We start from the raw sequence: 16,262 nt of genomic DNA, 5'->3' as shown, positions 1-16,262 counted from the left end.
AGACAACACGAATATTTAATACAAGGTACTGCATAAATGGTCCCTAAAGAGTTTTTGTGTCTCTATAAAGTTTTCACAGGACAGGCCCATGTGGCTTGCATTGCTCTCAATATTACCTTCCAAGTTACCTAGACACCTTTCCAAACTGTATACACTTGATTGCTTTTCTGCTCTGAATTCCTCATGCTTCTGCAATCCTCCATAAACCCATAGTTGGGCTCCCACTACAAAGCTCCTTGACCTAATACCAAATTCTGTCTCACTTCAGGTTTCCATTGTTGTTATCAAACACTATCACCAAAATCAACTTGGGGAGGAAAGTGTTTATTTCAGCTTCTGAGTCCTATGTCAGATTCCATTATGAAAGGAAGTCAAGGCAGGAATGTGGAGACAGAAACTGAAGCGGAAGCGATTCAGGATTACTGATTACTGGTTTATTCTTGAGGACTTATTTAGCCTTCTTCCATATACAGCTGAGCTCTTCTATTCCATCATTGCTGTTTTCTGGCTTGACATGGAACTGTCCTTAGCATAGTAAAAAAAAATAATAATAATAAGTTATACAGAACTTCTGTAAGTTCTACTAGAGATTTCTAAAGATACAATTTGACTCATAATTGTAAGACTTTAATAAAGACCCTAAAGTCACCTGATCACCGTTTCAGAACAGCAGGGAACCTGTACAGAGTAAAACTGCAGGGAAAATCACTTGGAATATTGTTGCAGAGTCTTGTGTAAAAGATAGATCATTTAGACTAGTAACAATGTGTACAGTAGGAAAGAGTGAAAACACTCAGGAAGCTCTATGGAAAACTTTGACAAGTCTTGAGAAGTGGCTATTTCATATCAATTTGTTTCTTGCTCCTATTTTTTAAAGTGGGTGACTTTTTTAGTTGCATAGCTTGTGAGAAGGCAGTCCTTAAAATGGTATATACATTTAATATGAAAAATAATTTTGTCTGATAGTGAATAGAGTAGCAAAAACTTTAACAGAACACAATTCTCACTATGAATTTTTCCCTGTTGCCATCACTACTGTGACCTTCCCTCAAATGTGATAAATACACAGAACCAGCACCCAATACACAGCACCTAACTGCATCTACTAGTATCTGTCCCATGAGTGGAAAGTTCTAAATTGAGGAATAGAAAATTTTATATGAAGCCAAAAGGAGGCATTGAAAATCAAAGAAGGAATCTTAACAGGTCTTATTAATAAAATCAAATGTGAGGCCAGTTACTGGGGTGACTGCTGGAAGATCAGAGAAGCAGAACAAGCCAGAGCTACCTCACCTCACCAGTTCCTCAGCTGATCCTCTTTCCTCAGACTGGAAGCCTCTGTGTCCTCATCAGCTGAACTGTGCTGATCCAAAGCCTAAAAGTTTAACCAGCCAGATGCTTCTAGTTTCTGGTCTTCACGCCTTATATATCTTTCTGGTTTTGCCATCACTCCCTGGGATTAAAGACTAATTCTTGGGATTAAAGGTGTGTGTCACCATGGCTGCCTGTTACCAATGTGGCCATGAACTCACAGAGATGTGCAGGGATTTCTGTCTCTGGAATGCTAGGATTAAAGGCGTGAGTGCCACCACTTTCTAGCCTCTGTATCTAGTGGCTGTCTGTTTCTGACCCCAGATAAATTTATTAGGGTGCACAACATTTGGGGGAACACAATACCACCACAGATTTCCACATATTATTTTCTTCCAAAAGCTTACAAATTTAATCAAATTTAGATGATTAAGCATTTCATTTTGTTACAATTAGCCCTGCAGTTTCTGAAAAACCAAAGACCAAATTTAGCTATCAGCTTATTTTTCAGGCTTCATTTCTCTTATTTCTGGGATCTCTCTCTCTCTCTCTCTCTCTCTCTCTCTCTCTCTCTCTCTCTCTCTCTCTCTCTCTCTTCTTTCTCTCTCTGTCTCTCTCTCATTATCTGCCTCTTTCTCTTTCTGCTATGTGTATGTCCATCTGTGTGTGGAATAAGTTTTAGTAAGAATTTGAGACTCTAGGAAATTAGGGGTTACAGACAGCTAGCTGGAATTTTTTTAATTACTTCAGTTAGTTGTTGGTGGAGGGATGGAAACACACATGGAAGTTAGTTTTTGGAATCATCTATGGTGTGTTCCATGCATACAACACAAAGTTATCAGACTAATATGCCCAAGCGCTTACTTGCATCAGAGCCAACCCTAGATATTATTTTAAGGAATACATGCCTAGTTATCCTTGTGGTTGGCAGAGTATTATGCAACCTTTTCAAGATACGTATTCATTAAATAAAGCCATGGATCTTAAAAGAGAATCTGCTACCACCACTAGTTTGCTCCACCAGCATAATTCCTAACCCCATTCTAAACCTTATTCTTATACCCAAAGATAAGTGTAGGTACCACCACTCATCAAAGAAGCTTCTTTTTCCAGCCAATGGAGACAATCACAGAAAATCACAACTGGACACAATGTAAGATCAACAGCTGCTGGGGAGCACAGGCCTCTCATGAAAAGAGCTCAAAGGCCACCCCTGCAGCTATGATTCAGGGAACTTTGCAAAAGAAGGAGTGGAAAGATTATTAACGCCAGGATACTGGAATTTGGCTGAGAAACAGTGTCTCTTAGAAATGGCCACAATAAGATCAAAGCGCTGGCAGTGGCAATGGATATACACACACAGAAGGGAGAAAATCTCATGCAGTAACAACACCTGTGGACAATGAACTACAGGCGACATCTGACTGCTGAGATAGGGAGAGAGGCTCTCAGGGAGGAGGTGCTGAATTGGTTGTCCAGAGAACTGTGGTTAGCTATGAAACCATATAGACACAACAAAAAGCGATTCAGCAGATTTTGTATACATATGTGTGTGGGGAGTGGGCATCTATACTTGTATATATGTGTGTGTATGCCACAGTAGTAATTGAAGAAGAAGATAAACAAAAATAGCAAAACCTAATTCAGCGAATTATATATCTCTCTGTGTGTTCATATTTGTACATATGTGTGTGCTTGTTTGTGTGTGAATGCCACAATATTAACTGGGGAAGAAGTTACTTTCAGTAATTTGAGCATAAGGGATTAGATATGGAATGGATTAGAAGGAGGTTACCAGGGAATGGCTGAAGGAAGGGAATGGAAGGGGGAAATTATGTAATTATACTTGAACTAAAAATATAAAAACTAACTGAATGAAAAGTTATATATTCAGCTACATCAGAAAATTACTAGGAAGGCAATTCTTTATAGTATGTCATGATGTCCTAACTCTTATGAGAAGGTCATAATTTACCCTCCCGGGGTCCTATGAATAGATAAACACACACACACACACACACATACACACACACACACACACACACACACACTCACTTCTGCTTTCTGCTTTCTTGAATAAGGTTTAATTTTCTACTATTCCATGGATACCAGTTAAAGCTTTTTAATTTCCTCACGGCAAAAGCTATGCTGAAAGCCCTACCAAAAGCTTCCTTGTTCATCTTGTATGGAAATCATCAATAAGTCAAAATACCACCCTTTCAAATGATACCATTAGACTTTCTTCTGAGTGCTTGGTGGATCTTCATTTACCTATATCTATCGTCATCTACTGATGAGTTACCAAAGGAAGAAAGGAGCTTGAGCTCCAAGAAAAGGTGCCAAGGAAAGAAAGAAAACAAAAGAAAGATGAAACTGAGTGTGGGAGCTCACACCTTTAATCTCAGCACTTTGGAGGCACAGGCATGCAGATCTCAGCTTGACGCCAGCCTACTCTACAGAGGACATCTAGGGTTGCTAGGGTTAAAAGAAAATAAGGAAGAGAACATTAGGTTAATGACTGCTTCCCTACCATCAGTTTTGTACTTAATATTCGTTTCACTATATGTGTGTAGCAGAAAGGAGAAAAGAAAGCTGCCTAGAGAAGTAATCCTTAAGAACACATGATATTTAAATTCTGAGGACTACTATGCATAAGTTATGGGCATTATGCTTTTATCTTTATTTAGAATATTTCCCCACTATTCTTGAGTTAATTTTTAAGTAGTATTGTAACTAGTGAGAAAATGTCAACATTATTATTTCTTTTCTCAGAAACCATAATGCCAGCAAATTCATGGGGACTTTTAACAAATGTGTGCCCTAAGTTCTTGGAGAATGTCATAGTCATCCTAACTAATAAACCACAGAAAGGAACATGAAGTTAGAAACAAACATTATAGCTGCTAAGGAAGAATATAAACAATGAGAATAGAAATAGTGAGTTTACTAGAATGTTAAATTCTTTCTATATTTTTTCCAGACAAATTTATTAAAAGAAACTTCATAGTCTTAAATACTATTTAAAAATAAATAATATAATTAAACAATAACATTCAAAGAAACCATGGTATAACATCTTGTGCTTAATAATTGAAATGTCTACATAAAAATTACACATTGTATTAATGCCTATATTTCATAGAAATATAAAATATAGAACAATTGCAATCAAATAATCCTGTTGCCTGTATAAAACTGGAGACTCTACTCAACCTATGATATTTCCTTTATTTGTTTTTGAAATATTGAAAATATTTCTTCAAAACAAAATCTGCCATTGAAACATCAATTAACAGAGAACTCAGAAAGTCCTTGAACACTGAAGTCACCACTGTGAGCAGACACATTTGTGCTCTGTAAGTGAAAACAGGGAGAGTGTGGAAAGCATATCATTCAATGCCGACAGTTGTTTGTTAAGAACTCCACATTTTTATATGGCTAATACATTTTACTGAAAGTAACTCTAGATATGATACATGAGCCCACTATTGATGTTTATTAGTTTTAAATGCTTAATAACTCACACCTCACAGAATTAATGACTTTTATTATTTAATTGTGTCATTTACTTTTTATAGATTATAACTGTATCTGCTATTCTTAAAATAAACTATGAACCTTAAGATTTAGTTTGCCTTTACATGAAGGGAAATGCATCTTCATCAGATAAAAGAGAATACAAGCAATTTTTTTACTTTTTTCTTTATTTAACAATTTTTATTCATTTTGCATACCAATTGTAGATCCCCGTCTCATCCCTCCTCCCTCTCCCCTACAGCCTATCCCAGGTCCCATCCCCTGTCCACTCCTCCGAAAGGCAAGGCCTCCCATGAGAAGTCAGGAAAGCCTGGTACATTCAGTTGAGGTAGGACCAAGACCCTCCAGGCTTTTATTTTACTCTTTTATTTTTTGTCACCTTTTTCCTCAATTTGTCACAGAATTGATTTGGAAGAATGCTTCTGGCTTTTGTTTCTAAAATAAAGTTGAAAACACTGTATGAAACCCTGGTTTGAATTGAATTCCATCGTTATGCTGCATACTTAGTGTATGGATGTCATTGAACACTAAGTTTGTGTTCTAATAGTGTGCATGTGTACACTTCATGTGTATGCTTAAGACTTTAAAAGTACAGAATTCTCTCAGAATGTAAAACTATAGCAAAAATCATTTGCATTTATCTATGATTGGATTAATGCTATTTTATATACATTTGCTTATTACCTTGGTAGACCAGGCTGGAACTATCTGGAACTCAACAGAGATGCATCTGCCTCTGCCTCCTGAGGGCTGGGATTAAAGACATGCCAGTGCATGGCTGCATGATGGTATCATTAAGTGGTGTCTACAGCAGAAAATGTTGTCATCATTGGGACTTGACAGTCCTGAATTGGTCAATGTTGGTTTCATGGAATCATCCTGTCTCAAGTGTGATAAAATGAGATTCAACACATTTGACCCTGTTGTGACAAAATAACATTTTGTGCTTCCAGCTGTACCCTGGAAACTCATCAGGACAGTAGTTCTGATCTATTCCATTCCCCCAGACAAAACAAACAAACAAACATTTACAAGTACCTCAGTCTCAGGTGTTTTGTTATATATCCATCCATACATATATCCACATATAAATATATTCACATCAGACTAAGGACACATGTTACTTTCTTTTCTGGCTGAGCCTATTTGCAGTTCTTTATGCTTCTTGTATCTTGAGAGTCATCTCCTTCTTTAGGCTGTGGAAATTTTCTTCTGTGATTTTTTTGGAGATATTTTCTATTGTCTTTGACTTGGGTCTCTTTTCTTTCCTCTACTCCTATTACTCATTGATGATCATCTCAGAGTGTCTCGGATTTTTTTTTTTTTTTTTTGATGTTTTGTGCCAGGAGTCTTTTATAGTTAAGAATTTCTTTGAGTGAGGAATCCATTTCTTCTATTGTGTCTTTTAATGCCTCAGGTTCTCTCTTCTATCTCTTGTAGTCTGTTGGTAAGTTGCCTCTGAGTTCCCTGTTCAAGTTGCTAAAATTTTTGTTTCTAGATTTTCCTCTGGTTGGGTTTTCTTTATTAATTCTATTTCAATTCTGTTTCAGTGCTCTGTATACTGACAATATGTGATACTGGAGAGCAATCTCAGCACTTCATTCACACTAGGAAAGCACTCTACCAACTGATTACAATCCTGCCCCATATTATTTTTATCCAGTTGTTTATGGGCATCTAGTTAGGTTCCCTATCTCTAAAATTGCAAATAATGCTGCAATAATAATGGTGATATAAATGTCTAATCATTTTTAAACAAATAGTATGACATTCCCAGATGAATTTCCTTAAGTTCTACTCTTAAGTTTGGTGGGTGTAAGATAAATTGCGAAATGGTTTTATTAATAACAAACAGATATTGCGGTGAAAACCAAGAGATCAGAGGACTAGGACAAGTCACAGCCAACCTCACCTCACCAACTCCTCAGCCTCCAGAGAGACCTCCTTCCTGCATTCTCCTGCCTATATGATTTTCTCCGCTCTGCCATCTTCTTTTCTCACCCCAAAGTCATCACTTCCTCTTTCTGCCCAGCTCCATCACTTCCTGTCTGTCTGTCCAGACCTCCAAATCTCTGTGGTTCAATAGCACTGGGATTAAAGGTGTGTGCAACCACTCCTGGCTCTGTTCCAGTGTGTCCTTGTATTTGCAGAGATCTGGATGAATCTCTACCTCCTGAATGAATGCTAGGCATGTGTTACCACTGCCTAACTTCTATGTTTAATATAGTGGCTGACTTTTTTCTCTGATCCCCAAATAAACTTTATTGGGGTACACAAATAAAATATCACCACAGGTGGTGTTTTGTTTTGTGTATATTTGTGTGTGTGGTGTCCATGACTGTGTGATCATGTTACAGGTGTATTGGTGTGTGTGTGTGTGTGTGTGTGTGTGTGTGTGCAGGTAAGTGTATATATATCCTTATTATTTTATTATTATAGTGTGTTGAGGCTAGAAGGCACCATGTGACTTCCTTCATAGCTCTTAACTTTTATATTGAGACAAGTGCTCACTGAGTATATACTTGGGAGTTTTGGCTAGCCTAGTTTGCCAGTTTTCTCCAGAGGTATACTGTCTCTACCATCTGGAACAGTGGAACTATAGGGTGAGCCATATTGCTGTGGTGGTATTGTGTTCCCCCAAAATATTGTGCACCCTAATAAACTTATCTGGGGTCAGAGACAGAACAGCTACAATATTAAACATGAGAATAGGCAGTGGTAGCACACACCTTTAATCCTAGCTTTACAGACACAGATATCCATCTGTTCAAGCATGGTGACTCACGCCTTTAATCCCAGAAAGTGAGCCTTTAATCCCAGGAAGTGATGGCAGAAAACAGACAGATATATAAGGCATGAAAACCAGGAACCAGAGCTAGTTAAAGCATCTGGCTGGTTAAGCATTTAGGCTTTGAGAAGCAGTTCAGCTGAGAGCCATGGGGATGCAGACAAAGAAGCTTCCAGCCTGAGGAAACAGGATCAGCTGAGGAATTGGTGAGGTGAGTTTAGCTGTGACTTGTTCTGTGTCTCGGATCTTCCAGCATTCACCCCAATAACTGGCTCCAGGTTTGATTTTATTAATAAGAACTTTTAAGATTCCTGCTACAATTTTTCTTTTAAATAGCTTATTTCTGGGCATCTGAAATGGAGTCGTCCTGACCACACAGTAAGTACTTTACCAGATAAAGAATCTGTAAGGCTCAAATTCTCTGAGTTTTGAAATATTTATAATGAAAGTGACTAATAGTGAATTATTGTATGAAATATAAATATATTCATAACATTTTAAAAATTAGATATTTAGGTAAATATTGCCTAGTTGTGATTTTTTTAGAATGTAATTTATTATTGGAAAATAGTGACTTTATTCAGAGGGACACAGGAAGCATTGTTCCAGAACAACAATTGTAAAGACAAATGGAAGCTGGATATGTCACATATACCCATGACATTAGCTCTTGATGTAAATAGGAAGAAGAGTCACCATATGGTGATATTTTATTTGTGCTGAAATGTGATTTTATTTGTATGTTAATAAAGTTGCTTGGAGATCAGAGGTCATAGCCCTTAAGCAGAAGTCTGACAGTGGTAGCACACACCCTTAATCTGTTCACATGGCAGGCAGAGTCTATGTATGGTCAAGGACACAGCCAAGCAATGTGGCCTGAATTTTAATCCCAGTACCAACCATAGAGACCTGGAGGTCTGTATGGGCAGGCAGTGATGAGGAGGTCATGTGGTTGGTTTTAGAGCCAATGAGAAGGTAGACTAGAAAGGTAATGATAAGACAGGTCACACAGGAAAAGGTCACTCTCTCAGAGGAAGCAATGGCAGCTAGTGGTAAGCTAAAGGGAGTCATGGCTCTCGCTCTAATCTCTTAGGCTTTAACTCTGTATTTGGCTCTGTGTTTCTTATTTACTAAGACCATTTAGAATTTCATCTACCTCTCCATGTTTTCAAGACTAGCAAGTGTGAAAGTGAAAGATCTCAAATCTCACAAACAAAAATAAAACAAAGCAAACCCACAAAGTAAACATAGAGATATCAGAGGTAAATATAAAATATTCTTATGTTAGCTTCTAAGTTCAAAGAGTTTACAGTGTTAATTCAGGAAAGAAATGTATGTTCTAATTCTTAGATATATCAAGATTTAAAAGATTTATTATTTTCTGAAAGGTTATCTGTGTTTCCTTTTTATCTGAATTATCAGAAGAATAACTGTGTATTTGTTCTTCTAGTTTACAAAGAATTAAGTTGTAGCTTAATTGTGATTATTTTGTGACTATCAATAGTTATAATTTTGATATGTTATTATTCATTTCTGATTATATACATGAGGAAAGACAAAAATTTTCCTAAACTGTTTAAGCATATCACAGGTGATTTAATTGACAAGGACTATAGATTAAGTAATTTTACTCTTTGTAAAACTCAATTTATCATTTGAAATTAAAAACAGGAACAAAATTACATTATGGTTATCTGACATAATTTCAATTTGTTTGATTACTACAAACAGTTAATTTCAATTTCTCCAGTTATTTGTTATGAATAATTCCACTGCTTTCTAACAAACAATTTGAGTCACCACTGAAACATTTGAAATTTTACATTAAAAGCATAAACTATTATATGTAGACTTCTAAAACAAATTTCTTAACATTCAAATGCTGAGAAGCTCTATAGAATCATGATAAGACTCTCACTCTGAGTTAAAGGATATGCAGATAACACCACTGGCCACTTACTAATGTTGAAGATGACTAGAAATATTTTATAAGGGAAAAGGCTAGTTTTCGCTTTATATGGCTGTATTAGCAAGTTGTATTATCTTCGAAAATATGAAAATTTCTCTCAGTGTCAATGAAAATGACATATATAGTTTGCAGGAAATACCTGAAATGTGAGATAATTTTTTCCATTCCTAGCTCAAAGTATATAATAGTCATACTGTCTTCTAAATTATTTCAAAATATTAGTATTTAAAATTGTTAACTTGTCCATATAGTATGATGATACTCCTCAACTGGATGCCACATGTTGAGAAATAAAACTTCCAGTACAAGGAATGTATTATTTCATAGTGTTGGGAATTGCTGTACATTCTATAAGATAAGAAAAGTAATAATTAACCTCAATCAGCTGTGAAACTTGCAAACTGCAGTACTGAATAGCCAGCCTCACATGATATGCTCATTGGTGCAATAGTGGGTGGTGCAGATGTTTTAAGACTAACCATAAGAAAAAAGAAAAAAGAAAAAAAAAAAAGACTAACCAAATAATTTCTGACTGGATCTAGGCCTATTACACAACTTGATACCCAGGCATGGCATTGTCAATGTGGCCAAGATCATCTAGCTAGACAAGTCATAGGCTCTAGGAAAGAACCTAATACTATTCTACTAATTGACATAGAATTAAAATGACTCCTAATAAATTATTGTTAGAACTATTATATCAGTGCATCACTCAGTTCTCTTCAGAGAAGCTTCTAGTCATTAATTGATATCTATCAATTAATACAGGAACCATCAGCTGGCAAGCATGCATAGGATATGAAAATGGGATACTCAAAGTAATATGAGACATAAACCCCTCACTCAAGCCTCTGGGAACTTGCAAAGGAAGGGCCAGGAAGATAAGAGCCAGAAGTAGTAATTAACCTCAGTGAAACATTGTTTTCTGGATATAGTGGTATAGTTGCACACATAAACTCAAAGTAATTGTGACTGCATGAAAAGGACCTACACAACCTCAAGACAGATGCATTCTTCTCATAGAAAGGTAGATAGATGCATAATTCCACCCAAAACCTGAGAACTATTTGCACAACCATTTTTAATCCTTATCTGCTTACAGTAGCAAGGAAATAGAAATCACCTGACTATTCACCAGCAGATGAATACATAAAAAATGTGATTGATAAATATAAAATTTTATCCAATTATAAAAATAAAATTTCTAGCAAAAGTGATTAGTGGATGATTATTATAGTTATTGAAGTCATCCTGGCTCATAAATACAAATGCTACATCATATTCCCTCTCATATATGGATCATAGCTTCTAATGCATACATACACACAAACATGAATGTTTTTTATTATGTATATATAGATATACAATCATGTATGTAACTATGATTATAAGTATATGTGATGTGTAGCAAAGAGACAATTCCAAATGGATTTAGATAAACACAAAATATAGATTATTTATACTTAGAGACAATAGTAATGATACAAGTTGGTAGGTATAAAATTTTCTTGATTATAGGAATCAATATATAAACTTATGTTGTATACCTAAGTATGTATATGTTATCAATACATGCATACCTACATACATGCATGCATACAGAAGTTAGTGAAAATAAAATGGTGTAGATAGAAGAAAGAAAATGAAAAGGAGAGAAAGAGGGAGCAGAAAAAGAATAAGAGATAAAGAAGTGTTAGAAACAGGCATCCTGGGACTGAACATGAGTTAGTGAAAAAAATGTCAAAGAACCCTAGACTATTTCTTTTATAGGACTCATGGATACCTCCACTGCTTAATTCTGGAATTACAAACTATTAGCATTGATGCTTTCTAATTTTCCAAAATTTTGAGGAAGAAGGTCAAGCAACTTGTCCCCATTACCAGTTCAGGGTTGCAGTGAGTTGACTTGCAGATGAAGATGTTATGTTGCATATTTGGCCCTTCTGAAGATGGTACTGGACCTAAGTCTTCATGCAGGTGCTGCTCATAGGTGGGTGGACAGAGGAGGGAACCATACTACACATCAACTCTTGAAGACTTTTCCCTGTTTGTCTCCTAATACATGAAACTCTATATTCAAAGTCTGGGGGTGTGTCATTTCTTACAAGTTTCACCAAGCCTCTTACCACATTTTGGTGCTAGAATGATTCTTACTGCACCAATTTTTAACATAAACGATTACTACTTAATCACAATCTTCATTTGACATCTTAATGTGGAAATAATGTTTTATTTTTTGATATTTTTGAAGCTTTCAGATGAGTATTAACACCAATTCCACCCCTTTCTCTTCTTATTCCTAATTTTCTCTTCTATTTTCTGTTCGATATAAACAACTTATACTAGCTATACATTGACTATACACAACAATAATGAATTGTTCATCAACCAATGTTTTAACTTAATATTTTATCAGCTTCTCAAATCTAAAACTTCCACTTGTTACAATGAAAAATGACTGTTGAATACATCAGTTATTTGACATGAAATGACTTGGCAGGGCTTTTGATTCCTCAGAAGTAAGCTTTCTAAAAGTGTGACATTATTAATTTCCCTAACTTGAACATCAATCTCAGTGAGCTGACACAATGACAAGAAAAATGCCATGTCGACATAAGAATAACAGAATAATATTTGTTGAAAAACAAATTGTTTCCTTCCTTCCTTCCTTCCTCCCTCCCTCCCTCTTTCTTTCTTTCTTTCTTTCTTTCTTTCTTTCTTTCTTTCTTTCTTTCTTTCTTTCTTTCTTTCTTTCTGTGAGTGGTATGTGTGTGTGTGTGTGTGTGTGTGTGTGTGTGTGTGTGTGTGTGTGTTGGTGCATACATGCCACAGGGAGTATGTGGGGTCAGAAAACAACCTTGAGTGTTCTGGGTTTCTTCTTTGCTTTGTAGCTTTTTCAGACTTTCATACATCAGGGATCAAGTCTGTAAATTCACAAAAATTCTGTTCTCTTCCTCCCATATAGAGGTAGGAATTCTGGGATTATGGACATTCAATAATATTTCTCCTTTGGGCATCCAAACACAGGTCATCACATTTGTGTATTAAGCCTTTTACCCATTGAACAATCTTCCCAGTCCCAAATTGTTGTATTTCCAAGACAGCTCTTAAAATATCTGCTGCTTAGTAGAGAGATCTAGTAGAGAGCATCCATAATGCTTTCTATCCTGAGTCAGAAGGGTTTAAACATGTGATAAAATTTCACTTCCATACTTCAAAGAGGAATGATGTGATTAAGAATCCACAGATGTGATTAAGTCTCCTAATTAGTTGATTTAATTTCATCCAAATTAAAATTATTCTGGCTAGGAATAATCATATCAACAATTTAAGACTTATTTTATAAGTCAGAATAATACTTTTAAAAGTCAGTGAAGCAGGTAAATGTAGTGGTTTGAGAATCATATTATTGGTTTCTAGAAATCAAGAGGAAACATCCATTGATACATCCAACATGCAATGGCCAACATCCATTAAGATCTTAGGAAATCAGTTATAGCTCTGCAAGAAACTAAATTCTGAACTTAATCAATGAATGGTAGAAAATAATGCTGAGACTTAAATGAGGTCATATGTCCAGTACTTTGAATTTTGCTACCTGAAACATTCTGTAGAGAACCATTCAGTATGTACCTCATTTCTTAAATATGGAAATTCCAAAGCTCACACTAAATAGTAATAATTTAAATTGCTTTGCTGGCTGTAATTAGAAACGTAACATTGTTGTATGGCACTATACCCTATTAGATGTGAACAAATGGTCTTCTGGAGCCATGAAGAGAACACATGACAAACCAAATTAAGGATAGTAACGATTTCTACTTTGTCAAATCAATGACTAATATTGGGTTAATGACAGGAATATGAGTGATGGATTACTTACAGGAACAGAAATAAATCAAAGACAGCTCTGTTGCACAAGCCCACCTCAGCATGCAAACTGTAATACTGGAATGCACTGTATATGTGTTACAGGCAGACCATCAAATTGAACAGCATCCCTTCCACGTTGCTGAGTTGGACTGAGCCTTTTTCTAGTCATGTGGTGTTGATCTGAATGCATCTCAGAATTCCTTGCAGCTTATATATACTTAGAGACAGAGGAACTCTAGTGAAACAGTACAGTGTCAGAGGCTTCAGAAGCCATTAATTTCCTTAGTTCAGAATTTAGGAACTTCCTGCAGGATGGACTTTGCACTTACCTTTAACACATCCTGTTTTTTCATCTCCCTGTAAACACCAAGGGTCTTCAGTTTTCCTGCAAGAAGGAAGGATTTATTGTTGGATGAAACAGCTACTAAATAGACAACAGAAAATTAATACAGCAGAATATGGGCAGGTATCCAACAGTGTTCTAATACCAATGCTAAATGGCCCTGATGTCATAGAAAATAATGATGATTAACATAATACATATTCTTTTTCTCATAGAAACCTTGCTCAGTCACATTAATAAAGATTTTATTCGAAAAGAAAATCCAGTTTCAGCACATCTCTCAATAAACCCTTCCTAGGGAAGTTATACTCCTTTCCCTTTTCACTTGTGTTTTCGTCTATTTAGAAAGTGCTAAATATGCTATTAATCCATACTGTTTTGTTCTACTTCCTCCACAACAAAGTTCTTGCTACCACAAATGAATATTAAGGAATAATGTAAGCAATATCATGAAGGGTTATAGAAATAATTCAAAGTGCACAGCAATGACTAAATAGAAATCTAAAAGGCTATGTGTAATCTATGAATATGGTAAAATGCAAAAAAACCCATACATGTAATATATAAAACACAAGCAGATTAAATGCATGAATATAAATAGTGTTCATTTTCATGAGGAAAATTTATTTTCTTTTAATAATTTCTGATTTTTTAAAAAAAATTTGGTTCTTATTTTCCCATTCATCTGTAAGCAACCCAAATATACTAACTGACTGTTTTCTGATAATTATTCATTCTAATTAATGTGTCACAGTGTAACACATAAGAACACTAGTAAGAGTTATGAACTTGTGGTTGAATTAGTAATTTAAGCCAAAATTAAATCAAAACATAAAAATAAAATTATAAACAAAAATGGCAGTAAAATGGTAATAGGAAAATGATATTTTATCCTTCTCAACACTCTTTCATAGAATCCAAAACTATCTTTTTCCCATAAATTTATTATCATTAAAAAGTAATGTTCCATTAATTTCACTATGAAAATAGCTCCAAGATACTATGTACATAGGACAGGGAACTTCAACCATGACATCAAAACATTGCAGCTGCCCAAGTAAAGCCAGAACAAGAACAACAACAATCAAGTTGATATGCCTAAATGGATGGAGGTAGTATTACAAAGTCCTGCACAAATGAAGTATTGTAAGTAGTTAGTTGATAGTGAGAGACGGAGAGTCACTCTTTTCCAGCAACTGTTGTAGAATCCCAACTGTCATCTCTAAGCATGTGCAAGTGGGTTTAAGACAAAATGAACTCAGGAGGTTGTATTTACATATACACGCATGTTCTTCTGCAACAATAAGAAAGAAAGAATCTTAAACTCAAGGGAATGGCAGGATTGTGGGAATATTAGGAGAGAGAAAGTTAAGAGATAGAAATGGAGAAAATGTAATACTCATGTAAGAAATCCTAAAATAAAATTCAGAAATGCAAAACCAATGGAAGACTCATAAAACATACAATATTGAAAATTTGGATGAATTACAATTTACAACTGAAACTTCATGAATAGTAACAATGTTATTTTTGAACCATATCCATTAATTATAGGAATGAAAAAACTAGTTGAAATAATGTAATATTGAAGGAAGAAATTTCACAGTGAGTCATGACAGGCCTGGCTAGAAGAAGTATGTTTACAAGATAATGTGATAGGAATATAGAAGTTGTAGGGATATGAGAAGCATCCTGTGTGACAGGATATGGATAAGCTTTGTATAACACCATGTCCCTTTACTTACTGGGCTTGTTTGCCAAAGATGCTTTTGGAAGAGACCAGTGAGTTTGCACAATGGGGGGTATTATTCTTCTGTCCATGCTAAGACTGTTTTAGTGTAAAAGTATGTTTCCTGAGAGAAAATGGCATATAAAATATTGAAATTCACATGAGGGTAAGACCAGATAACTACAAAGTTTCTGTGTTATTTCTTGTCTATTTTAGCTACAAGAAAATGCAGTTGAAGTTTATATAGACTCTAAATTTGATAGTCTGGCTATAAAATTATGGTGTAATTTGAACTCACATCTATCAACTTAAGGAATTCAGTAAGAATATTTGAATAGATATGTTTCATAAAACAAACAATAAAAAGAGGACATCTTAATTAGCCTTTTCTCCTGAGAATTATGAAATAATTAATAGAGTTAATGAAAATATCTAGCAAGTTAACAAATACTTCTGGCCGAGGGAATTGTTTTAATCCACTTGCAAAAAAAAAACAAAAAAACAAAACAAAAACAAAACAAAAAAACTATCCTGTATCCTAATATCTGGATTAGTACTAACTGAAATGTTAGTAAAATTGTGGCTATAAGTATTAAAAGTATAATCATGCTAAATAAATACAAACTGTATTATCTAATTATATTTGAACCTGTCAAAGAATTTTATCTATTTACATCTTCATATTTAATTAAAATATACTTGTCTCTAGCCT

The sequence above is a fragment of the Onychomys torridus genome, chromosome 18 (genome assembly GCF_903995425.1).
Source record: "Onychomys torridus chromosome 18, mOncTor1.1, whole genome shotgun sequence".
Taxonomy (NCBI): Eukaryota; Metazoa; Chordata; class Mammalia; order Rodentia; family Cricetidae; genus Onychomys; species Onychomys torridus.
This window is presented reverse-complemented; position numbering follows the sequence as displayed.